Raw genomic sequence first — 27452 nt, forward strand, 5'->3', positions numbered from 1 at the left:
CAGGGTGTTAGGCATACCACGGGAAGCTACTGTATCTTTGCTGCAAATGTGGCCAAATGGTACCAAGGTGACTTACTTTCTTCCTGTTGCTGTAATAAAGTACTCACTGTTCAAGGTACACCCCATCATGGTGGGGCAGTAAGAACAACAAGATCTTGAGGTAGCCAGCCACTCATATCAAGAAGCAGAGTGTTGGGGCTGGAGAGATGGCTCAGTGGCTAAGAGCACTGGCTGCTCTTGCAGAAGACCAGGCTCAAGTCCCAACACCCACATGATGGTTAATAACAGTCCATAACTCCAGTTCCAGGGGATCTGATGCTCTCTTCTGACCTCCATGGTCATTGCATGACATGGGTGCACGTGCACACGCAGGCAATACACTCATACACATATAAAAAAAAAACAGCAGAGAGTGATGTGTGAAAGCATGCTAGTGCTCAGTTTGCTGCCTCTACTTTATACAGTCCAGGATCCCCTGCCCAAGGAATGCCCCCACACACACATACTTAAGATGGGTTTTCCCTCAGGAATTAAGGTCATCAGCATCGTCCCCTACAGGCATGCCCAGAGGCCCTTCTTCCCAGATGATTCTATATCCTGTCAAGTTAAGGATGAACACTGACCATCACACAAGGGAAGTTGTTGACCCCTGGATGTGATATCTGCTGAGGACTTTAAGAGCCAAAGACCAGAAGGGCCATTCACACAGGACCTACACTTGGAGAAGGTACACATTTGCAGGAGCTAGAGAGCCGTGAGCCACGGGTACCTAAAGCAGCAGACTGGAATCATGGAGACAGCCCATCCTTCCCAATGTTCCTTTAGCTCCTCTTTTGAAGAAATTCAACAGTGTTCCAGGTGCCAAAGAGAACTGTTTTAAGGTAGGGACAGGAACCTTCAAATGGATCAGGTATTTAAACAACTTACAAGCTACCAAGTTACGTCCCAGTTTTGGGGATAGACTCGGAATATATGAGGCACCAGGCTGAGGTTCAATGAATCGTCTTCTAACAGAGCAAATACAATAAGCTTCATACTGCCATCAGCCTCCCCCCCACACACACACCTTCTCAGCCCTCTACCTTGGCCCCAGAGGAAGGACACAGAGAAGCCTAGAGTGTATGTGCATAGGAGGTTTGCATCACAGCTGAGGAACTCAGATTTCATGGAACCTGAATCTTTTACAAACAAACCTACCTGACCTGTCTCCTTAGTCTTAGTCTGCAGTAAATATGCTTGTTCTCTGTCCCAGGAAGAAACACCATCCTCCAAGGATATTTTTCTCTTCTTAAAAGTACAGTCTGGAGGGTCTGGAGAGATGGCTCAGCGGTTAAGAACACTGGTTGTTCTTGCAGAAGACCCAGTTTTGAATCCCAGTACCCAAACGGCAGCTAACAACTGTCCGTAACTCCCGTCCCAGGGGATCCGACAGCCTCTTCTGACCTCCGCAGGCATTGCACAACACAGGTGCACTTACCTACATGCAGGCAATACACACATACACATAAAATAAAAATGATAAATAAATTTTTTTTTAAAAAAACTACAATCTGGATCAAAGGACATCAGTACCTCTGCTCTCAAGCAGCACAAACACAGGACAGTCGCAGGGTGTAGGGTCTCCCAGAGTTCACCTCTCATAGTGGGCAGACCTTGATTTCTGGAAATTTCTCCCTCACTGTGCATCTTCTTCAGCCACTTTGAATAATCGGACACAGAGGCTGGAGTGCAATCTTCAATTGATCATCTCTATCATCTGATTAAGGATTCTCTCTAAAAGATTCCAAGGGGCTGGAGAGAAGGCTCAGCAGTTAAGAGCAATAACTGCTCTTAACTGATTCGAATCCAAGCACCCACATAGCAGCTAACAACCATCCATAGCTCCAGTTCCAGGGGATTCAACACCCTCTTCTCTCCTCCACGGACACTGCACAACATGGGTGCACTTACATACATTCAGACATAACGCCCATGCACATAAAATAGAAATAAATTGAAAAAAAAAAGATTTTAAACTTAGACCCAAGCTAACTCACAGCAGACCCAACAAGTTGCCCTAATGTGATTGGCAATCAAGATTTACCTTAAGAAATCAAGTAACTACCTTCACCATTTAATTTTTTTTTTCTGTTTGGCCTGAGGCATTAATCCAAAGACAAAAAATATATCAGCAATTCACGAATCTGCCTTAGTCCGCAGAAGAGCCTGCAAGTGTGAAATGATCCATCAGAGCCCTGGCAGTGAGTTGGGGCTTGTCTGGGCCCATTTTAAGGCCAATATATTCCTCTTTTTAAATATTTTATTTTATCATTATTTTTACTTAATAACCCAATGATCCCAACTTGTGCTGTCCACATACTTCTGGGTACAGGGCCATCTACTGGATCATAATTGATCTGCCAGGAGCCATCTTAAAGAAAACTGGCTCCCCACCTCCTCCCAGACACTGTCAACTGTCCATAACTCCTGTTAGGGGAGGAGCTCAAGGACCCCTTCCCATGCATACTGGCTTGATCGTGTGCAGGTAGCCACAGCTGCAGTGAGTTCATGAGAGCAACGGTCTCATCGTGTCCACAAGACATTGTTTTGCTCAGGTCCTCTCGGACCAACCTCTGGCTCTTACCGTTTTTCTGCCTCTAATTCTGAGATGGTCCCAGAGGCTCAGTGACAGGGACACCATGCCCAGCCTAGACTAACATATTGCTTTAAAACTCAAAGATCTTAGATGAGGCTTTCTTCTCTTAAGAGGAGTCCAAGTCACTGAGTACTCCACAGTCACTTATTCTCCGTACTTGGACCAGCTGTGAGTTTCTATACCAACCACTACTAACAAAACTTTTCTTATGATGCCTGAGAGCTGCACTAATCCATGGGTATAATCTTATGAGAGAATAGAATTTGGGTCACAGTTTGATACTATGACCATTTAGCAAAATAATAGTAATAGGTTCACCCAAGGACCTGCGAGCTTTCCAACCATGGATTCCTAGCCAGATTTGCAGTACCAGGTATGTGTTTCCTCCTATGGGGCAGGCATTAAATCTGATCAGAAAGTGGTTGGTTATCCCTCTACCGTTTGTGCCACTATTGCGCCTGTGGTTATATCTTGCCACAGTGGCCATTATTGTAATTCACAGGGTTCACGGCTGGTCAGGACTATTGACGACTTTTTCTCCCAGCAGCCTGTATAGCACCTTCCAGCACTATGAGAGCTAGCCATCAGGGAGGACTCTTCTTGTCAGTACTAACTTGATTTCTCCATGTCCTATGACCAATGTGTGTGGTGACTTCAGCAATGGGGTCTTACCATCATGTTCTGGTGGGCAACCAAGAGCAATGGCAGTAGTCTGTACTGTTTTGGGGCCCTCCAAGACACCTCTGACCAGCAACTCTAGGTGAGAGTGAGGTATCCTCACTCCTGGCACTGAGGCTAACATCTTTCTTTCTTCTTTCTTTTCTTTTTTTTCTGGTCCTTTTTGAGACAGGTCTCCCTATAGCCCCAGCAGGTCTGGAACTCACTATATAGACCAAGCTGGCCTTGAACTCACAGAGATCTGCCTGCTCTGCCTCCCAAGTGCTTGGACTAAAGGTATGTGTCATCATGCCCAGCCTAATGTATTTCTTTAAAATTCAAAGATCTTAGATGAGGCTTTCTTCTCTTAAGAGGAGTGCAACTTATTGTATTTTGAGAGATCACGTTAATATGTGGCTTCCAAACAATGGATACAGGCCCAGTGCAAAAGAACATGTGGCCCTTGCAAAGAAAGTGGTATTCATAATTATGGGGTCCACCATGTGGAACCAACCACAAGGACACAGCTTGATAGAGCATCCAATGAGTGTACTGGCTGATCTTATACCATAGGATTCTCATGTTGTCATACAATTTCTCTGATTCCCAGAATTTACTATAGAGCATGTCTTGCTCTAGTTGCCACTTGAAACAGGCAGGCAGACAATAAGCAATTTGTAGTTGGCTTGAAACAGCCAATACATCTGTTGTATGTGTTGCCTTGTTGAATCTAGAAATATGCAAAGAGCACCAATCAGCAGACTGGGGAGATGCCTCCCACTTGTAAAGTACTTGCTGTGCAAACAAGAGGACCTTAGTTCAGATCCCCAGCACCCATGTAAAAATTCTGGTGCAGGCTGGGAGCAGTGGCTCACACCTTTAGTCCCAGCACTTTGGAGGCAGAGGCAGGCAGATCTCTGTGAGTTCAAGATCAGCCTGGTCTACATAGTGAGTTCCAGCCAGCTGGGGCTACTGGGAAACCCTGACTCAAAAAAGACCAAAAGAAAAAAAATCTGGTACAGTAGCACGGCCATAACCCTAGCATCTGCACAGAGGAAAAAGGCAGACCCTAGAGCATCACTGGGCAGCCAGTCTAGCTAAAATGGTGAGCTCCAAGTTCAGTGGGGGATCTTGTCTCAGAAAGTAAGGGAAACAGTAACAGAGCAGGACACATGGATGTCAACCTCTGGGCTCCATATGCACGCACATACATGTGCTCACACACTCTCTCTCTCTCTCTCTCTCTCTCTCTCTCTCTCACACACACACACACACAGACACACACACAAAACACATCATTTTTATGGAAGTGGTACACAGGTAGTAGCCAATCCTCCACCATCAAGGCATATTTTAATACTGCTCACACTGTTGAACCATGGGTGGCCTCACTGTGGTCCTGGTTCATCAAGAGCTGCCGGTCAAGATCCTTTCTTCTACTTCACATATGTCTTCCTGTGGTGTTCTCATGAATACCAGACATGTAAGCAAATGCCATCATTGTAGCGGATTGTGGTGACCCTCTCTGGAATATCAGAATACTTAGGATCTCTGAGAACTCTAGGAGCAGACAACAGAAAGCCCTGGGGCAAAGGTTTCCTACTGTTCTCACCGGTATGAAGAAAGAACATCAGGCAGATGAATGACTGCTTCCTGAGCACCACAGACTTTGTTTACCTGCTTCGGGAAAGCTACTACAGCTGGAGACCAGCTGGGGTCACAGTCACCACATAAGTAATTTTAGGATCACCTAGTCATTCTCCAAAGTCCATTTGACTTCTGAACATTCCAGAAAGGTGAGTGGAATCAGTGCTTCTTTCAAGTCTGTTATGACCTCCTTGAGTTCTAGAGCCCTAGGGGATGCAGCTTACTTCTGTTTTACTATGGTTGACAGTGAGGGGAAGGTCTCGGCCCTTCTAGTGTGAGTCCTCTTACCACAGTGACCCTCCATTTTGTGGTCAGAATGTCAGTATGAGTGAGTTTCACAGTGTACCTGCTGCAGAGCACATCCCAGCGTGAAGGCGTTTGTGGACCAAGAAGTCTCCTTGAAGATAGTCTTGGTCTGTCATCTGACCACAGTAAGTCCCTCTGACTTCAGCATCAATGTTATTCCTCAGAACAATCTCCATTCATAACAGATGTCTAATGATTCCTGGAAAAGGACAATATTTCATTTTTTCCTGGGCAGAGTCCATCTGGAAAATAGTTGCCAATCCTTGTGGGCATAAAGAGGTTGGGGAACAGTTTAGGTGAAAATTTAAACTTTACACGGGGAACCAGCTAAGAGGCTGAGGCAGAAAAATGGGCATTTCAGTGCCAACCAGGGCAACATAACTTAAAGACCATGACTTAAAAAATAAATAGAAATAAAATACATAGTTGGTTAAAAAAAAAAATCACAGCCCTTCAAAGAAAGCTGGCCTCTTCTTCAATCCAAAGATTCAGATCTGTGAAGAAGTAGGTTAGTACATCTGTGTCATACACAAAGGTCAGAAGAGCACATTAAATCCCCTGGAACTGGAGTTACAGACAGTTGTTAGCCCATGTGGGTGCTGGTCATCAAACCTCAGTCCTCTGCAAGATCAGCCAGTGTTTTTAACTGCTGAGTCATCTTTCCAGCCCCCAATTCATATTTTTAATTTATTTTTTGACAATTTCATATACACAGCCAATGTTTCTTGATCATATGCACCCCTCCCGCCTCTCTCCATCCCCCCTTCCAATACATCCCTTTCCCACCTCCATGTCCTCTTTGTGTGCAGGTCACTGCCACTGCTGTGAGTTCACAAATGCAATGGCTACAATCTACCTGATCAGAGGGATCTTTCTGATAGGCCGTCTAGGTCAGTGATCTCCACAGACCCTTCCTGTATCTTTCTGGTCATTCATCACTCATAAATAAACACAGGCACCTAGCTGCTTGAGTTCTTGCCTTAACTTCCCCAAAATGATTGAAGGTAGCCTAGGATTTAAGCCAATATACCCTTTCTTCCCTCAGTTGTTTTTTGTCTAAACGGACCTAGAGCAGAAGGGCAGTTCCTTTTGGGTGACCAAGGCTCTAGATGTCAAAGTCTAAGAACACAGAAAACAGAAGGTATCCAATAGGAGGAGCAACTGCAAAGTTGATTTGGGGTTTTGAGCAGATCAGGCTGGGGAGCAGGGAGCAGACAGGAAGGGATGCAGTATGTATGGTGGAGCCTCCCTTGCTCTGTGTTCTTCCTCATCTAATCTTAGTTGACACACAAAACCACCAAGGCAAGGAAGAAACTCAAGGAGTAGATGTCTGGTAAGAAAGAATCTGGGGGGGTTATACACTTTATGTTTGCAAGGGAGGGATGCATGATGTCCTTGCCCCGATAGGGCAGCATGAGTCCTTAAATTGGTTGGATAAAGCTTATCGTTTTTCTCTTTAAGGAAAGAGTCTTCCACTACATGTGTGAGAGTCCAACATGCTGAGGCGTCTCAGAGTCTGCTGCTGTTATCTTTTTTGGACGTCTGAAACCGACAGTCACAAACCACAGCACTGGGTCTTAATATTTCCCAAAGAACGGATCTATGTAGCCAGTGGAAAATTAATCCGTTATAGAGCTAAAGGGATAAAGTTTTCTACCCTCTAAGAAACTTTTCTGAGGCCCATCGACAAAGGACAGAATAACTGGAGAGCGAGTTTCTGTGATATTAATAGTTTCATACAGCATATGAGGTTTTCCAAACTTTTCAAGCAGTGATTAGGCATCGGGGCTTATAGGCCATTTATCAAAGAATAGTAAAGTTATAGAGAAATAAGAAGACAAAGAAAAATGGTTTTAGGGTTTGGGTACAGCAAGCTGGTACAGGGACATGCACATTTGGGGCCCAGCACAGTCTAGTGTGGCTTGGACAAGTGAGCAGAGGAAGGGAATTTGTGGATGAGGCAGTGTAAGGCGCTGAGGGTCTTCTAAGGTCATTGGTGTTTTCCTCAGGGAGATGAAAGGCCCAGATTGCAGGTCACAGGTCTCTTATCCGCCAGGTAGAGTCTGTTCCATTTCCTCACCTTCCTATTCATAAGCTTGCTGAGTAATAACAACTTCAGTTTACTAATTCAGTACCAGATTAAGCTGGTAGAGTGGTTATAGAGCTCATCCAACTATTATTAACTTTGTGTTTCCCAGGGTCCAGTCACATCTTGTGACCAATAAGAATTAAAAGTCGCCATGACCTCAGGATTACCGACAGCCTTGATTCCTTTGAGCTGCCTTTTCCCACATACAGAGTGTCACACTGTCACTGCTAAACACATGGTAAATGCTCAAGGAATCATGGGAAAAGCAGGAGCCAGCCTTTGCAAAACTCATTCTGTGCCCATTTCCATAAATCACTTCCTTTACTTCTCAAAAAAAGCCCTTAGCTGGGGAGTAATTAGTCCTTCCCATTACAGCCGAATGCAAGGTTGGACCAAGTTTTCAGCCAAGGCAGGCAGCCCAAGGGAACAACACCAGGCTGGGTGTGGTGGCGCACACCTTTAATCCCAGTACTCGGGAGGCAGAAGCAGGTGGATCTTTGTGAGTTCGAGGCCAGCCTGGTCTACATAGTGTGTTCCAGGACAGCTGGGGCTACAAGGAGCCCCTGTTCAAAAAAAAAAAAAAAAAAAAAAAACAAAAAAAAAAAACAACCAGAATGGAGCCCTAACAACAGCCAAATGGCCTTGTGTGTGACTTGACACTGCTGGTTGGACAGCCTCTGGTTGTGGTTGTTCTCAGGCTAGGTGGAAGATGCACATTAGGATGTCTTTGGGTTCAAGGACAGTGGATGAAATCTATAAACTATCCTGCAGGTCTTCTCATTTTATAACATAAATGGACAAGATCTGCTTTTACTGGATGACAATTAGCTTCCATTTTTATTCCTCAAATAAGATTAGAATATATTATTTTGGCATATGACTACACAGAGACTCAGAGAAAGCCTTTACTGATACAGTGCAAGGGGGTCTCACACTTTGTATGTGTGTGTACGTGTATGCATGTGGTCATGCAGGTGCAACTATATATAGTTTGCTTGTTTTTGTTTGTTTGATACAGGGTCTTTTGTAGTTCCAAATGGCCTGGGTCTCACTATGTAGACCAGGCCGGCCTCTAACTCATAGATATCTACTCTCCTCTGCCTCCCGGGTGCTGGTATTAAAGGCGTGCATCACCACAGCAGGCATATTTAAATGGAAGAACCTGTGCCCTCATTAAAGTGGAATGCTCTGTATCTATTTATACCCAACAACTCAGGCAATGTGTTTCCAGCATCCAGATTTATATTTCAAATCAACCTGATGTCAGATTCTGCACTAAATTCTGGGTTATTAGCATCGTGGTTCTCGGTTACCTGACCTGACAGTGATAATTAATTAGTCTTTCTATTTTGTTGTTGTTGTTGTTGGGTCCAAGGTTAGTCATGATAATCTGCTCTGGGCATTATTGATTATGTGGCCTAATGTCTCAAGTAATGATATATTTTCTTCCAGATTCCTATCAAGTAATGATCCTCTTGATTTCCAAATTCAAACCCACTTAGATCAGGCAGGTTGAGAAGTTTTATACCTGCATATTCAAAGGTCCACATCCTTGTTCGGCTTGAAAATTTCATTTTGTTCTCCACAAAAATGAATCAGAGCAGTCCTGTAATATGGGTGACCCATATGCCGTCATCCCAAATCTGAAAGTATCTTTCTTTGGTTTTTGTTTGTTTCTTTGTTTGTGTTTGTTTTGGTTTGGTTTTTGACTTTTAATGAATATTTTGTATTAAATTTTTCTGCATTTCATTATTTTTGCTATTTTTTTATTTCATTATTGGCATTATTTCCCTCTCTCCCAGTCACCAAGCAACCAGCTTGGGTTTTTTCCTAGTGCCTGTGACCTCTCCATCCATGATTATTATTGTTATATATGATTATTTATATATATATACATACACACATATATGCATATATATCACAGAGTCCATTTAATGGTGGTGTGTGTTTCCATGTTTAGGGCTGCCCACTGATGATTAAATTCCATCTCAAGGAGCCAGTCCCCAGAGAAAATTACATCTTCCATTCTCTCTCTCTCAGCATCCATTGATTGCCTGTAGGTCTTCATTTGGAGGTGGGACCTCATGGCATTTCTCCCATCCACCTTGACATGTCAACTGGTTATGTCATTATACAAATCTTGTTAGATTTGTATAGACCATGGCTAGATTTGTATAGACTAGACTATGGCTATTTCATTGGTGCAACTTCTCTATCATGCCTATAAAATGTTAACTAGCAGCAGGTGTCTTGTCCCTGCAGCTCTTACATTCTCTCCGGCCCTCTTCCAGGATGTTCATTGAGCTTGAGATGTAGAGATTTCATTGTAGACGTGTCACTTAGGGCTGGGCACCTCACAGTCACTTATTCTCTGCATATGGTCAGTTGTAGAAATTTGTGATAGTTTCCATCTGTTGCAAAAACAAGTTTTTTTTTGATGAATGATGAGGGCTACACTTGTTTGCAAATATAAGGATACATATTTAGGACACAGTAAGAAATTACATTGGTCTAGACAAGTAACAACAGTGGGTTTTTTCCTAGTGCCTGTGACCTCTCCATCCATGTGTACTTGACTATATTTACAGTATTGTGCATGATTTCCCTCCTATTGAGCAGGCCTTGAGTCCAATTAGAGTCCAATTAGACACCCAAGATAGAGTGCCATTTCTGCATTAATAGAGATAGCTTGCTGGGCCAGCCACCGTTGTGGCTCATAGCCTTTACAGCTGGGTTGGATCACTGTTTTTTTTGTCCCTTGGCAACATGCATAGTAGCTACTGATACTGAGAGCTGGTCTTCTGGGAGGACAGGTCAGTTCCAGCTCAATTGCTCCAAGTCCTGTGTCTGAAGTATGCCATGTCGTTGGCAATAGGCTCTTACCTCCAAGTTCTGGGAGACAATCAAGGGCTGTTGCAATAGCCTGAGTTATTTTGGGAGCGTCTTTGACTGCTCTGACCAACAACTAGAAGGGAGGTTTCCCTTGTCAGGCACTGTGGTTTTTGTTATATATCCTTCAGCTATACACATGCACTCACATTTATATTATTTGTATTCTTCAGTAGGCTTATTAAATACTACATTTCCCTCTGGTCTTTATATTATTTATTTATTTATTTTTTATTTTGGTCTTTTTGAGACAGGTCTCCCTGTAGCCCCAGCTGTCCTGGAACTCACTATGTAGACCAGGCTGGCCTTGAACTCACAGAGATCCGCCTGCCTCTGCCTCCCGAGTGCTGGGATTAAAGGCGTGCGCCACCATGCCCGGCTCCCTCTGGTTTTTATACTCCTCAAGCATTATTAATCTCTCTTTCCTCTCTCTACCTCTGAATTACCCTCTGTCTTCCCTCTCCAGCTAAAAATCTTCCCACTTTCCCCATTTCCCCCTTAATAATGCCTGTCTCCCACTAGGCCCCTCGGTTGAGCACCCTCTTCCCACTCCTCCCCCCATGGTTACTTTCCATTTTCTTGGCTGCTAGCGTTACATCAGGATATATACCAACATCTGAGGATTTGGAGCTAGGATCCACAAATTAGGTAGCATATCTGTCACTTGTTTTTCTGAGTCTGGGTTACCTCAGTTAGTATATCATCTTCTAGTTCCATCCATTTACCAGGCTGGTTCGAGCAGAAGGTTCCCATCCTAGTCCCAGAGGCAGAAGATGGTGAAGATACACACACAAAAAAATCTAGTTGTAAAGTTATATTGCAGTTTAAAGTTCCTTCCTGAGGCCAGTTTTCTCCGCTTTCTCTTTATACCGAGTCCAAGCTACATCATAGAAAAATATCGACTTATCCTTTCTTGAGGTACCTGCTCTGAAGTGGTCCAGTTACGTCAAATGAAAACCAAAGGTGAGTGAATCGAAGACGGCCTATCGATCGTTGCCTTAGTGTTCTCCTCGTGTTTGCTTGTACACAAAGAGGTAAAAGGAAATATTGCAAAAGAACCTAGGATACTCAACACTGAGTTCACTGTTCTTTCCTGGACCAAGCATCACTGGCCTCTCCTGTACTGCCATCCCTTGGGAAGCTGGCTTCCTCACATTTTGGGTGTTTAATTTTCCTACAGGTGCCCCTAGAGATTGGGTGAGTATATGAATCATGCCCCTGAGAATATTTTTAAAGGTATGGTTAGATACACATCGTCAACTCCTCTTGAAGTGAAGACCTGTGGACTCTAAATTCATGTGTCTCAGACTTACATTTTATTGTTGGTAAGGCTCTCGCAGAGACTTTCACAAAAGATACTGTGACTTTCTTGTTAGTATCATAAACAGGAATTATTTTAGAGTGTAAATCTGATTTTGATCCATGTCTTTAAAAGGATGTGATGACTCACAGAGAGCCGCCTCCCAAGTGCTCAGACTGAAGGCATGCACCACCACGCCTGGCTGACCCATTTGTCTTTTGTTGCAAATGCTACCAGCGAGAAGGGTGCTCTTGCTGTCTAGTTTTCCTGATGCTGGAAGGTGCTAGACAGGCTTCGAGGGAAGAACTATTGACAGTCCCACTCAGTTATGGGATCTGTACACCACATTACAGACCTGCAGAGCAAGATGTGCCCACTGGTACAACAGTGACATGAGTGTAATGGAAATAACTAAACACCTTCTGATTGGATTTAACACCCGCTCCACCAGAGGGAAGTCATGCCTAGCACTGTAAATCTGGTCTACCACCTGTGGCTGGGAAGGTCATAAGCCCTAGTGGAAACTATTGCTATTGTTTTGCTAAATAGACATGAGTTGCCCATCAAATGGCTTTCTAGATAACTATGGTTATTGGTGCCACTGTCAGCTTCGGTAAGAGAAGCATCTTTTTGCAGTGGTTAGTGGTGACTGTAGATGCTCATAACTGGGGTCACAGAACTGAAAAATAACTGACTGTTGGGGAAACTGCTTTACCTGAACGCTGCTGGACTCACACTCGACTATGTGTAATGGCACCTGCAGTCACAAATGTCTACATAGCATAAAGCTGCACCGACCTGGGTATTGAGGCAGATAAAGGAACGTGCAGTGTTCTGGACCTCAGACTCCATAAGAAAAGAGCACTCTAATCACAGGTCATAAGTTTTGGTATATTTAGCTAGCTTCCTACTTAGCAAACTGTGGGGTCTCTCCCTTCCCTCGTGGGTCATTGGCCACCAGTCCACGAGGACAAAGGGAGCAGAAGCAACGAACAGGGTCAGGACGGCCAGTGAGCACTGACGGAAGAAAGCCCTTCCTGGGAGGCAGATTCAGTGATACAAACATCTCCAGACTCAGTGAAACAGCTCCATTTATCCAGTGGGGGTCAGGGAAAATATAGTGTGGAGGCAGTAGCCAATGCTTCAGCTCATAGTATGCTTTATTTACATGTGGCAGTGGGCTCCTATCATCCGACTATCAGGCAGTGCCTAATTATCATATAGAAAAAACCTGGGGGTAGTTTTTACTCCAGGTAACTATGCCAAAGGTCATGTTCCAAATAAGGTCAGGCATCCGTGCTTGGCGGCACCTTCCAGGTAAGTCAGGCAGAAAGCAGAGGCCCGCTGCTGAGAAGGAGAGTCCTTCCATATAGCACGGAGCCCCTTAGAGCTGTCAGGACATGGGGGACTACAACCCTAGCAGCAGGGTTCCCCAACAGCAAACAAGTTCTCTGTTTTAAAATAGAATACCAAGATGTCTTGAGGAAGCTTTCATAAGACTGCACTGAGTCATGGTCTGTGTTTGTTCTATTTATGTAACCTAAGACAATAAATACACAGTGGGACACAAACTCAGAGCCTCTGTTCCCTCAGCAGAGAGACTTCTGGTCCCCATTCTTGAGATTCTAATTAAGCGCTGTCTTTCCTTCCTTCTTTGAGGATTCTCTGAACCTCTGCTGTGCTGGACTTAGAAACTGGAGCATCTACACTGCTCCCTCCAAGGCTTACAAAACATTGCAGGAAAGGAGGCAGAAAGAATGTAAAAGCTGGGTGTGCTGGCACACACCTTTAATTCCAATACCCAGGAGGCAGAGGCAGGTGGATCACTGTGAGACTGAGACCAGCCTGGTCTACACAATGAGTTCCAGGACAACGGAGGCTACAGGAGACCCCATCTTAAAAAGATTTTTTTTTAAAGTGTAACAGGTAGAGAAAGCAGAGGAAGTTGTGTGGAGTGCTAACCTCTAGGCATGACATGACTGTTACATTCTTGAACTCAGACCGGCTATGATTATCTACACCAGATCTCCACAGGATTGGGTCTATCAATATGGATGGAGGATGGACTTACAAGGCCCCACTCCTCCCTGAGGATGTATAGATATTTAACGGTTGATGGGAAAGAGAGAGACGGTTTCCTTAATGGTATAGCCACTAAGTTGCTTCTGCAGATAACCTTTCACACATATTCCTATAAGCAAATTTAGAGTAATTGGGCTACACTCCCCAAGGAAAAGGCACATAAATATAGAAGTTGGGAAGAAGAATGAGATCAGCAGGAATAGGAAGGAGACAAGAGAGGACAACATGAGTTGAATATAATAAAAGACATTATATACATGCGCTAAATGTCATAATGAAACCCATTATTATTTACGATGTATATGCTAATTTAAAACAAAAATATTTGTTTTTATTTTATTCATGAGTTTTTTGCCTGCATGTGCATCTTATGCATGTAGTGCCCATGGAAGCCAGAAAAGGGCATTGGATCCCCTGGAACTGGAGTTACAGACAGCTGGTTGTAAGACACCATGTGGCTGCTGGGTCCTCTGCAAGAGCAGCAAGTGCTCTTAATCATTGAGCCATCTCTCCAGCCCCCTAATTTAGAACTTTTTAGTAAAGAAAATTGCTGTAGTCATATAGGACATTTTCTTCCTGGTTTATACTTATAAGAGATGTTAAAGAAATGAATTAAAAATTGGGAGGCCCTTTAATTAAACCACTATCCAAGAAGAAGCCAAAAGGAATTATAAAGGTCAGAGTGAGTAAGAAAAAACACAGAGGTTGCAAGTCTGACTTTGCAAGGTGGCTTCCTGGTATAAACTGGAAAAGTGCCTTCTTCATGAGACTGAGCTTTGCAAAGCTGCTTAGTATATAAAGATTGGGAGAGAACATGAGGAGAGTCTTAGTACCCATAGAAAAGAACTTTCGTCAGACAAATAATTGGTCATCTAAATGTGTTTGGGATGCAATGTCTGCCATTTATGAGGTTAGCTCCTCTGAACCACACTCACGACTTGTTTGTTTCAACAAGATCTCGACTGGGTCTCTTGCAGGCATCAGAGTGACTTCAAATATTGATTGATCAGTCCTTACAGTGATGGCTCCATTTGACCTAAGAATATGAAATGAAAAACTGTATAGTGATTCTTATCTGCAGCATCCATGATGGTCATTGAACACTAGCTTGGAAATACACACACACACACACACACACACACACACACACACACACACACCCCAAATGACTCAAAGGTAATGCAAACCAAAAAATAAGGCTGAGAAAATAGGTGTGACAAGGGGTGGACTTGTGGTAGCTAATTTTGGCTGTCAACTTGGCAGTTTGAATGAGAATGTCCACTGTAGGTTCCAAGTATTTGGACATTTGTCCCAAGTTGGTGGTGCTGTTTTGGGAGGTCTTAGGAGGTGTGGCCATGCTGGAGGAAGCACATCACTGGGGACAGGCTTAGAGTTTTTTGTTTTGTTTTTTTAATACAACATGAATTTTATTTTAATTTTTTTTAGAAGAAGCGTTTCATTTCAGCTTTAACATACTCAATAACAGTTTCCAGAGCAAAGATACATCTCTTTCAAATATGGTTATAAAATTTTTAGGTTTCCTGTTGAATTACACAATTACACAGTTTTGAACTTGGTATAAGCCCCATAAGACACAAAATTGAATGAGTTGTTAACCTTTAAAAAAGATCTCCATTTCATTTTAAAATTTAAAATATGCTGTTTCTTACAGAAAGTTTTTGCTAATAGCACTGAGATGTTGGCACATGCATCTCTAATCTGTATGTATCTGATTATTATTAGTCATAATCGGTCGCACCCGGATCCTTGGCACCTGTGTGTATGTCTATAAAGTCATCGGGTAGATTTCAATGGTACAAGGCACAATTGTGAAGCTCATTTTGATATTGTGCAAATGAAGCTAGCGAGTAGAGAGGAGGGACAAGAATGGGGCCGGAGGGATTGTCCCACACACCTCACCCTTTTCTTCCTCATCATGGTTCACTTGGCACCTTTCTAATCTCTGATTTTACACTTCATAGGAGAGTCACAGGGCACCTTACATGATTTCAGTTAGTTTCCCAATCTCACAGGGCCCAGATCGAAACTTGGCAGTGCCTCCTAGACAGCTCTCTCTAACCAGGTTGGTGACTCCCCGGGTGGTGTGATGAACACTGTCGTGCCATAGAGACAAGGTGCTAGGGCTCCGCTACAGCTGGCAGGAGCCTCTCCAGAGGGCAGGAGGAGATTTGATGCAATCCCGTCACACGAGGATGTTACTGATGTGAGAGAGCTTCCTGAAAAGGATGCGGCCCACCCGCCGCCTTGCAAGTTAAAAGGTGCCTAGGTTTGTGGGTAAGAAAGTTCCACAAAGTCTTCCAAGGAAGCAGACTTTTCTCAGATCACTCTGAAGAAACAGGAGCACCAAGATTTCCTTGTGGCTATCCTCCTCACTGCTCGTTGCCTCCTGGTTCTGGGAGTCAGCATGTGGGTTCTCATAGATCACTTCCTCATTATTGATGTTCCTCCAGGCCATCAACCATCCCCTGAAGTTTCAGATTCTGTATTACTTCTTACATCTGACAGTAACATGGGTAGATTTTGTTTCTTTTTAAAATTTTTATATATTGTTTTTAGTTTTAGTTTAGGTGTATGAGTGTATTTCCTCCATGTATGTAAGTGTACCCATGTTGTGAAATGCCTGCGGAGGTCAGAAGAGCATTGGATCCCCTGGAACTGGAGTTACGGATGGTTGTTAACCGCCATGTGTGTGTTGGGAATCGAACCTGGGTCCTCTGCAAAAACAGCCCGTGCTTTTAACCACTGAGTCATCTCTCCAGCCCAAATTTTCTTAATGATCGTGTCTTGCCAGGGTAGATAGAACCTCAGCCCCAGGAAAGCATTTTGCAAAAATCTACCATAATCTAACAGTGTTAGTTAACATGCTCCAGTCAGTGATGTGTGCCAGACATTGTGCTGAGGGCTTGTTAAGGACAGTGTGACCATTAAATGAGCTTGGTCCCCTCTCGCTTCTGTACCTGGCACAGGGGATAATCAGTATGAAGGAAACCCATGGAGTAAATTTCTGATGAGAATGTCTGTGGCTTTTACAAAGGCCAGAAATTGGAGAAGGGCTAGCCTATGGTGCCTGCCTAGGTAGAGTGCCATGGATCAGTAAGCCCTCCCAGCTGGTTAAAATATTGCTGTACAGCAAGAAAAGAACCTCAGTGAAGGATATAAGGCTTCAGTCTGCTGAGGCAGGCTAGAATCTGTGATTGGTTTTGGATCAGTTTGGGATGCTTTGGTGCCAATAGTTATCAACCAAAGCATTAGGCCTTTAATATCTCCTAGGCAAGGGTTTCCCCCAATAAAATGTCAGTCTATTATGGAGTCTGAAAGGACAGAAGAAAAATATCCTTTCTTAAGATCAGTCCTGGATTCCAGGAAGCTGAAAAGACAAAAGAAAAATTAACTGGAAATTAATTTGTTATATTAATAATTCATGTGGTCCATGGGTCTGTCTACTAGTGTGCGAACCGTCAAGAAGTGATTCGTCCCAATGACTTAAAGGAGTTTTAAAAAGAACAGTAAAGTTGTGGAGAATTGAAACAGAAAAGGAGTTTAGGTTTCTGACATGATAGAAGATAGTTTGTTAAGGAAAGTAGAACTGTTATTTGTGAATTTGATTTTTTTTAGTTATTTTTATTAATTTTCTTAGAATTTCATAGATGCATAAAGTGTATTTTGAATATACTCCCCTAACTCCTCCCAGATACACCATCCACCCTCACCCCTTCCCAACTTCCCATCCTCCCTCTTTTTTTCTTGATTAAGTAATGTGGGATGATCCAGCCCTCTGTGGATGGTGCCATCCCTGGGCAGGTGGTCCTGGGTTGCGTAAGAAAGCTGGCTGAGACAGGCTAAGGGAGTAAGCTGGCAGGCAGTGTTCCTCTGTAGCCTGCACTTCAGTTCCTGCCTCCAGGCTCCTGCTTCACCTCCTGCCCTGGCTTCCCTCAGCGAAGGACTGTACTGCAAACTGAAATGAACCCTTTCCTCCCCAAGCTGGTTTTGGTCAGTGTTTCATCACAGCAATAGAAAGCAGACTAGAAGAGTCTACAGAGCGTAGAGAATGGAAGTGTCTTGAAAGGATCCAGCTTATCTCTTTCTTTTTACCGTTCCATGGGGGAATTTACTGCAGAAGACGAAAATTTGTTCCATGCCTCAATTTTGCCACTTTGCACAAGATACCTTTGTGACAAAGAACAAGCACGGTGTGTTTGTGAAGGACATGCATTTTGGCACGATCCCTGTGAGGCTGTTCCAGCCTAAGGCGCCATCTTCCAGGCCCCGACGAGGCCTCATCTTCTTCCATGGAGGAGGTGCTATATTTGGTAGCCTCGGTAAGGAGCTTTCCTATAATACAGGAAACCTCACAACCTGCACAGCCTCATGTATGCACTCACACAAGGACCTCCAGGGAGACAGTCACAGTGAACATCAATTGCAGATCCTCCTGGGGAGGACAGATGAAAGTTGACAGTTATATCTATCGATGGGATTGCTCCCTCGATGCCAATGTTTTCTAGAATGTAGTATCTCTGTCCAGGTGGGAGCAGTGATATCTCAGTGGAACTACCAGGGAATTGTATGTGATGCCAAACTCCTATTTGTCCCTCAGTGATCCCAAGTCTATTCCTTTCCATCAACTCTTCTAGATCATCTTGATCGTGATGATCTCTTCAACTGAATCCCCCGCATTTCCCACTGCCCCTTCTGTACACAGCCCCTACACTGCCTTGTACCATAGACACTGGGCTCCTTAACTTCTGGTCTCCTGAACATGCTTTTTTCCCAGCTTCAACAGGCATCCCCGACCCTGACTTGGCATAGCTGACACCCTTCCATCGTCCACTCTTCCACTTATTGGCATTATTTTTTCAATGTATATTTTGTATTGAGATTTCATGCATTTCATACAAAACGTCTTAATCATCTTTATGCTCTCTCCATCCACACCTGCACTCCCTCGTAGCCCCCCACCAGATTTCATGCATTCTATCATATATGATAAGGCCTACTGAGTCAAGTTTGTGTACCCAGATGTCTCTTGGTGTAAGTTCATCCACTGGAGTCTAGTCACCTTATCTACAGCCACTCCCTTAAAGAAGATCAACTCTGGAGAGATGGCTCAGTGGTTAAGAGCATTGACTGCTCTTGCAGAGGACCCAGGTTCAATTCCCAGCACCCATATGGCGGCCACAAACTGTCTTTAACTCCAGTTCCAGGGGAATCCTAAGCCTCTCTGAGCTCCGTGGCGTTACATGACATGGGTGCACCCACATACATGTAGGCAATACATTCATATGCATGAAGTAAAAATAATAAATAAAATTTTTTTAAAAGAAGATCAACTCTCCCTCACCCAGCAGTGATCGGCTGCCCACAGTCCTTTGGCTAAGGTTGGGACCTGCTGCCCATTTCCCCAGTTCTGTGCTATGTTTTTGTCTGATTGGGTTTTTGTGGGTCTTGTCCGTGCTGACACCATCGCTGTAAGTTCATATGAGCAAGGGTCCCAGGAGCCTGTAAGATTGTTTCCCTCTGGTCATGCACCTCCTCCCCTGGCTCTTACAATCTTCCTGTCCCCTCTTCTACAATGATCTCTGAGGCCCCTTGGTGGGTGGATTTTAATATCGGCGTCCTCTCCAGGACCCACACTCTGCAGACTCTTGTTCTCTATTCTCCGGCCATTTGTGTCCTTTTGTGTTCACGATCTTTTGTTGCATATGGAAACTTCGTTGATGAGAGTTGAGAGATGCATTAGTATTCTCTCTAACCCCTTGTTCCACTTTGTTCCCTAAGCCTTAGGTGTAGTGGTTCCATTGTGGATGTGTCACTTAGGATTGGCCATCTCATAGACATTTATTCTCCATGTGTGACTAGTTGTGGACCTCTGTAATAGTGTCCATCTGTTGCAAAAGAAGCTTCTTTGATGAGTGGTGGCTGGCATACTTTGTCTGTAAATATAAGGATCCATATTTAGCATATAGTAAGAAATTACATTTGTCTAGGAATGTCAGACTTAGGGTTTTCTCTAAGATCTATGACCTCTCCAGCCATGTGTATTTTTGTTTACAGTGTCACACATGAGTTCCCTCTCATTGAGTGGACTTTAAGTTCAATTAAGTAGCTGTTGATGACCCCCAAGATAAAAGTGCCACCACTGCACCAATATAGTTTACTGTGCCAGTCATTGTTGTGGTTATTAGGCTTTAAAGCTGGGGTTGGACTATTGATTGATTTTTCTCCCTTGGCAGCTCGCATAATCCTCCAAAACTCTGAGAGCTAGTCTTCAGGGAGGCCTTTTTTATTATTTTATTTTCTTTGTCTGTATGTGTACATGAGCATATGTGCCCACACAAGTACAGATGCGTGTACATATGTTTGTATGCATGAAGAAGCCAGAGGTGAACATCAGGTTCCTTTCTCAATCACTCTCCACTTTATTTTTGAGATATGATCTCTCTCTGGACTTAGAGCTCACCAATTTGGCCATACTGGATGACCAGCATGTCCCGGATCTTTGTGCCTGTGCTCCCCAGTGCAGATTACAGGCATGCACTACCGTGCTAGCATTCTGGTGCAGGTACTAGAGACTAAACTCAGATATTCGGTGCTTTACCAAATAAGTCATCTCCTCAGCCTCGTACTGTTATTTTAAATGGCTCTTTAAGAGCGGTACCTCTCAATATTTTCTTTAAATATTCTCCTTGCCTCTCTTCCTTTGAGGCTTAGACCCATTCTTGACATCTTCCTTGTTAGATGTCTTAATGGAATTTGTCATAAAGCTGACTTTGTTTAAACTTATTTTGGTCCCCTCTAAGTTTCTTTGCCTACTCTGTCTGCCTCCACCTAGAATGGGAGCTCTAAAAATGGCAGAAACACCAGTGTTGTGTTTACCAATGGATTCCCAATGTCTACACAGGTTTTACTCATATGTGCATGAATAAATGGATGGATGACTGAGTAGGGGCATGTAAGGATGGGTTTAGAAATGAGCAAAGGGCCGGGCGTGGTGGCACATGCCTTTAACTCCAGAACTTAGGAGGCATAAGCAGGTGGATCTCTTAAATGGAGGTCAGTCTGGTCCACACATTGAGTTCCAGGCCAGACCCTGTCTCCCCAAATAAATAAATAATAGAAATGAGCAAAGGGTGGATGGATGGATGGATGGATGGATGGATGGATGGATGGATGGATGTCTATAGATTTTCCCAGGTGTGAGGTCTACCTTCTCCCCTGGCAGAACCTCCCTGGGTTGGGGCTCATTACTGCCTCCTCTGCATGGGTGGGCATAGCCATGGGTGTTGCCATGGTACCTTCTCTCATTCACAAGCCAAATGTGAATATCTACCTGACCAGCCGTTGTCTAAGAGCGCTCACCCCTGTCAGAAGCCCCTGGAAGCCCCCATTCTGGATGACTAGACTCAATTGACGCATAGTGTCATTTCCAAAGGTAAAAGCAGAGATGACTCAGCAGATGTTTACTGAGCCCCTCCTTAGTCTCAGATCTTCTCCAGGCTTGGGGGTCAGAGTGGAGAACAGGACTCAGTCCCTGTTCCAAGTTCATTGGCTCTTCAGTCAGAGGAGGAAGCTGGACCATGAGGGAAAACACAGATTAGGAGGTGGTTTCAGATGCAGATAACACAGGAGTTGGAACAAAGGGTGATTCAGAGTCACTACACCTAATCAGACAAAGTTTCTCCAAGGTGAGGATTGAGGACAGGACCTTGGGATGAGGAGGAGCCAGCCCTTCAGAGCTGGGGAGGAGCATTCTGAGCCCAGCTGGAGACCTGGGAGACATGAGTGGGGCCTGGACCCCAGGCTGCTGAACAAGGGACTTTAGAAACTCAGTCATCAGCACAAATAACACTGCATTTTAAAACAATACTAAGCAGGAAAAGTCCATGAAGAGTAAAGAATTGAGGAATTTATATGAAGCCAGGAACTAGCAGGGCTGAGTGACTTGTGTAAAGGCAAAAGGAGAGCCTACTTTTAATATTATTTTTAACTTTTATTTTATTAAAGTAGATTATTTAAGGCCATTTTATGCAAGTATCTAATGTACTTTGAGCATATTCCTTCGTTCCACACTATCCTCCGGCTTCTCATTGGTCTTTCCTCCCATTAACTCTTTGATTCTCTAGACAATGTTGCTTCTACTTTGTGTGTGTGTGTGTGTGTGTGTGTGTGTGTATAAAATCTAGCACCGACAAATGAGAGGAAACCCGACATTTGTCTGAGACCAATTTAATTCATATAGTACAATTATCTCCAGTTGTACACATTTTCCTGCAAACAGCACTACTTCAATTCCACTCTGGCACATTTTCTCTGTTGATGGATACCACGGCTGGTTCCATAACTTAGCTATTGTGAATAGTACTGCATAAAATGCTGACGTTCAAGAGCCTGGCGATATGTCGACTTTGAATCCTTTGAGCAAATACCCAGGAGTGGTATAGCTGGGTCACATGGAAGATCTATTTTTAATGTTTTGAGGACCCTCCATACTGGTCTCCACAGTGGCTTGGTTAGTTCACATTCCTACAATGTACAAGTTCCCTGTCTGCATCTCTTATTGTTGTTATTTATTTTCTTAATGACTGCCATTCTGACTAGGGCAAGATGGAATCTCAATGAAGTCTAAATTTTCTTTTCTCTGATAGCAAGTGAAGGTGAATATTTTCTCATTTTAATTGGCCATTTGCATTTTGTCTCCATGAATTTCTGTTCATTTCATTAGCTGGATGTTCAATTTCTTGGTTCATTTTTTGAGTTCTTTGTGGTTTCTCGATACTAATCCCCAAGCAGATGGATAGTCAGAGAAGATTTCCTGTTCTGTGGAATCTTTTCATTTACCTCCTTCACTGTGCACAGATTTTAACTTCACGGAATCCCATTTGTCAACAGTTTGCATCATTTCCTGAGCGACTGGAGTCTTGTTCCAAAGGTCTTTGCATATGCTGATATTTTAAAGTGCTTTTCCTACTTTTTTTCTGTCAGTTGAAAATGAGGCCATCTCCACTGACTTCACCAGAACCTGGTGAAGTGAAAAAGTTCTGTTGTCTTGATCACCGTGGAATCCTCAGTTGATGCTCAGAATGCCATGGTTTGTCACCCGATGATGCCTCATCCACCTCACGCTTGCTGTCCTAATACATCTAAATAAGGCAAGTGACTTGGGCAGAGCTCTGAAACAGGAGCTATCTGAGGAACCTGAGGAAAGGAACAATGTCTGTCTGGAGACAGAGCAAAAGTGGGCAAATCTGAGGGCTCGGGATAGAGCGAGGAGCCTCCCCTGACACCAAACCCTCCCCCTAGGCCGACTCGGTCCCTCTCTGAAGGGGACTCAGTCTTCCCTACATTGAAGTCCCCAGATGAAGCTAATGTGCCATACGGTTAAGATCTTACGTGGCAGAGCATTCAGCAGAGAAACCGACTGCTCAGCTCAGCTCAGATCCTTCGAGTCAAGTCCTCTGAACCTGCTTCCATGCCCCCAAAGCTGCTTGTGTGTGAACTCACCCAGAAAGTCCCCCTCACTACTGGAATTATCTGGTGTCATTTATAGAATCCTGGTATCTGATCGAACACCCTAGAGACTGTGATCCAATAGATTATGGCAACCTGGGCATAGGATGTGCGGACTTTGAAGTGTTTCTGTATGCAAGCAGTCCAAGGCAGGTCCTGCTCCTGGGCCTGGGAGGATGTGCTGTATAATAATGCTGCTGGAACTGCCTCTCTAACTTCAGTGCCATCCTGCTATTCAAAATTGCCCATCTAGCCATCATCTGTTTCCTAATCAATATATAAATGCATTCATTCTCTGAGGTAAAAGGCCTCCTGTAGCCCAGGCTGGCCTCCAATTGGCTGTGTAGCTGAGGATGACCTTGAATCCCAAGCTCACTGTTTCTCCACATCCCGAGTGCTGGGATTAGAGGCGTGTACCAGCACACTTTGCTCAATATATTAATTGTTGATATTCTTGGGCTGATTCTCCAAATGTGCCTAGTTTAGGCCTTGTTCTTGTAGATCCCCAAACTTTCCAGGCCTTGCAGATGATGAGCCCCAAATTCTACGTATTCATTAACCTTCAGGAGATTGAGGGTACATGTCTGGCTTAGCCCTGGCAGAGCTGGCCCCGGTCAGTCACTTCAGAGGAGTCAAGATTAGGAACAGAGAGAAGATGTCATCTACATGCCCACTATATCAGCTTCTGTCTCTGGGGCTGTGGTGGGGAATGCTGGGCCTTCCTCACGTGCCACCCTGTGCCTGGTCTTATCTTGCAGATAGTTACCACAACATGTGCCATTTCCTGGCCCTGAAGACAGACTCAGTGGTGCTACCAGTGAAGTGGTGGGTGGCCTGTCCATGGAGCAGGGGGAAAAATACAAGGAGTGGCAGTCTTAGATGATTGTAGACCTGAGAGATTGTCCCTGTCCCCAGAGAAAATCTTCTGTGTGAACCCATGAGCATGGGCATAGCACCATACAAACAAGGAAGGACCTGGAAAGCTGCTCATCCCTGGAGGTGGAGGGTGTGTGGAGTAACCACAGTGAATTCCAAGGCACATAGTTACTATGGCATTCATTTTTTTAAATATTTATTTATTTATTATTTATTTATTACTTCAATTTTATGTTTATGAGTGTATTGCCTGCATGCATGTAAGTGCATCCATGTCATGCAATGCCCACGGAGGTCAGAAGAGGGTATCAGATCCCCCAGAACTTGAGTTACAGATGGTTGTTAGCCACCATGATGGTGCTGGGGACTGAACCCAGGTCCTCTGGAAGAAGCTGGTACTCTTAACTGCTGAACCATCTCTCCAGCACCCTGTACTATTCATTTTTCACATGATTGCAAATACCAAAGAAATAACTTGGAGAAGGAAGGATTTATTTTGACTCCAACTTCTGGAAGTTTCAGTCCATTGGCAACTTGTTCTATTGCTATGGACCTGTGGTAAGGTGACATGTTCTCCCAGAAGGAGGGCATAATAGAGCAAATTTGCTCACCTCATGGTTTCCAGGAGGTGAGGAAGGACAAGAGGGGATCCAGGGACAGGATGGCATTTAAAGACATACCCCCAGAGGTCTACATCTACAATTAAGCTGCACATCTCAATAATGCCACGAACTTATGAATTCATGAGTGCATTATTTCATTGATGATGTCATAACTCCATGATCCAATCACCTCCCAATGGAGGAAGGAAGGAGGAAGGGAGGAAGGAGGAAGGGAGGGAGGGAGGAGGAAGGAAGGAAGGAGGAAGGAGGAAGGAAGGAGGACAGAAGGAAGGAAGGAAGGAGGAAGAAGGAAGGAAGGAGGAAGGAGGAAAGAAGGAAGGAAGGAGGAAGGAAGGAGGAAGGGGGAAGGAAGGAGGAAGGGTAGAGGAAAGAGGAAGGAAGGAGGAAGGAAGGAGGAAGGAGGAAGGAAGGAAGAAGGAGGGGAGGGAGGAAGGAAGGAAGGAAGAAAGGGAGGGAGGGAGGAAGGAAGGAAAGAAAGGGGAAGGGAGGGAGAGAGAGAGAGAAAGAGAGAACTGACAGTGGGCACAAGGGACTATTCTAAGAGGATGTTAATGTCCTATATTGATCTGAGTGATGATTGCAAGAGTGAATTGTGTGTGTGTGTGTGTGTGTGTGTGTGTGTATGTGTGTGACATTCCACCAAGCAGTATTTTTCTTTATGTATGTATTTTTCTTTATGTACTTTTCTTTATGTATGTATTTTCAATGTTAATGAAATTTATTAAGTAAATAATGTGGGAAAACAAAATATCTAAGAGACCTACCTTTGTACAAACAACTAGTGAACTCCTGCTTCAAAGCACGGTCACGAGGAAGGAGGAAGGAAGGAAGGAAGGAAGGAGGAAGGAGGAAAGAAGGAAGGAAGGAGGAAGGAGGAAGGAAGGAAGGAAGGAAGGAGGAATGAGGAAAGAAGGAAGGAAGGAGGAAGGAGGAAGGAGGAAGGAAGGAAGGAAGGAAGGAGGAAGGAGGAAGGATGGACAAGAGAAAGGAAATACGACAACATCCAACATCCCTGATGCCCTGGGTAAACAGAGCAGAGGTTCTACCTCGATGGGCCTGGACTGAGTCTTATTCCCCAACTTTTCCTTTTATCCCTTTTACTGTATAAAGTAGTGTGTTTTATTATATTTTCAACATGCATATCATGTGTTTGCCCTTCTTCAGTGCACGGTCCCCTCTCTTGTTCCCTTCGCCTCCTCCAAGTCTGATTGACTCCCCTAAACAGACCCCTTCAATTTTCATGCCACATATGTATGTCATATATATTTATATATCTACAAATAGATATGGGGTGATAGATGTAGATGTATAGATATGGGGTGATAGATGTAGATGTATAGATATGGGGTGATAGATGTAGATGTATAGATATGGGGTGATAGATGTAGATGTATAGATATGGGGTGATAGATGTAGATGTATAGATATGGGGTGATAGATGTAGATGTATAGATATGGGGTGATAGATGTAGATGTATAGATATGGGGTGATAGATGTAGATGTATAGATATGGGGTGATAGATGTAGATGTATAGATATGGGGTGATAGATGTAGATGTATAGATATGGGGTGATAGATGTAGATGTATAGATATGGGGTGATAGATGTAGATGTATAGATATGGGGTGATAGATGTAGATGTATAGATATGGGGTGATAGATGTAGATGTATAGATATGGGGTGATAGATGTAGATGTATAGATATGGGGTGATAGATGTAGATGTATAGATATGGGGTGATAGATGTAGATGTATAGATATGGGGTGATAGATGTAGATGTATAGATATGGGGTGATAGATGTAGATGTATAGATATGGGGTGATAGATGTAGATGTATAGATATGGGGTGATAGATGTAGATGTATAGATATGGGGTGATAGATGTAGATGTATAGATATGGGGTGATAGATGTAGATGTATAGATATGGGGTGATACAGCACAAATATTTTTAAATTTTTTTTTAAAAAACAAAATAAAATGTATTTATTCTTCTGAGTCTAACTGATTTCACTTAACATGATCTCCAATTCCATCCATTTCCTCCAAATGACATTCTCTTTTTCTGTATGCACAAATATTTTTTAATTTTTTTTTTAAAAAACAAAATGTATTTATTCTTCTGAGTCTAACTGATTTCTCTTAACATGATCTCCAATTCCATCCATTTCCTCCAAATGACATTCTCTTTTTCTGTATGACTGAATAAGACTCGTGTGTGTGTGTGTGTGTGTGTGAGAGAGAGAGAGAGAGAGAGAGAGAGAGAGAATTTTTTTCTCTATGCATTTGCTTGTTTATTTGATCCTGTATCTTGGCTCTTGTAAATATTGCCACAAGTGACATGTGTGAGCAGGTGCCTCTGTGGTATACTAACTCAGTCTTTTGCATACATAACGAGTAGTGGTATACATGTATCACAGGACAGATGCTTGTTTGTTTGATCCTGTATCTTGGCTCTTGTAAATATTTCCACAAGTGACATGTGTGAGCAGGTCCCTCTGTAGTATACTAACTCAGTCTTTTGCATACATAACGAGTAGTGGTATACATGTATCACAGGACAGATCTGTTTTTCAACCTTCTGTGGAATCTGCGTATTGATTTCCATAGTGGCTACACTAATTTACCTTACCATCAACAGTGTGTGAGGGTTCTTCCACACACCCCATCAACACCAGCATTTGTTCATTTTCTTCATGATAGCCATTCTGACCGATGGGTTACAATCTCAGTGTGCTTTTGAGTTGTATTTTCCTGATGCCTAAAGATATTGAAGTTTATAAACATATTGGTTGGACATTTATGATTTTTTTTAG

General features: G+C 43.6%; 1 pseudogene; it reads left to right on the forward strand.

Moving 5' to 3' along the window:
• Positions 1-12108: 12108 nt before the first annotated feature.
• On the forward strand, positions 12109-24016 carry LOC103746749 (annotated as a pseudogene).
• Positions 24017-27452: the final 3436 nt, after the last annotated feature.

This window comes from Nannospalax galili, unplaced genomic scaffold, assembly GCF_000622305.1.
Source record: "Nannospalax galili isolate Female #2095 unplaced genomic scaffold, S.galili_v1.0 scaffold1745, whole genome shotgun sequence".
NCBI classification, from domain to species: Eukaryota; Metazoa; Chordata; class Mammalia; order Rodentia; family Spalacidae; genus Nannospalax; species Nannospalax galili.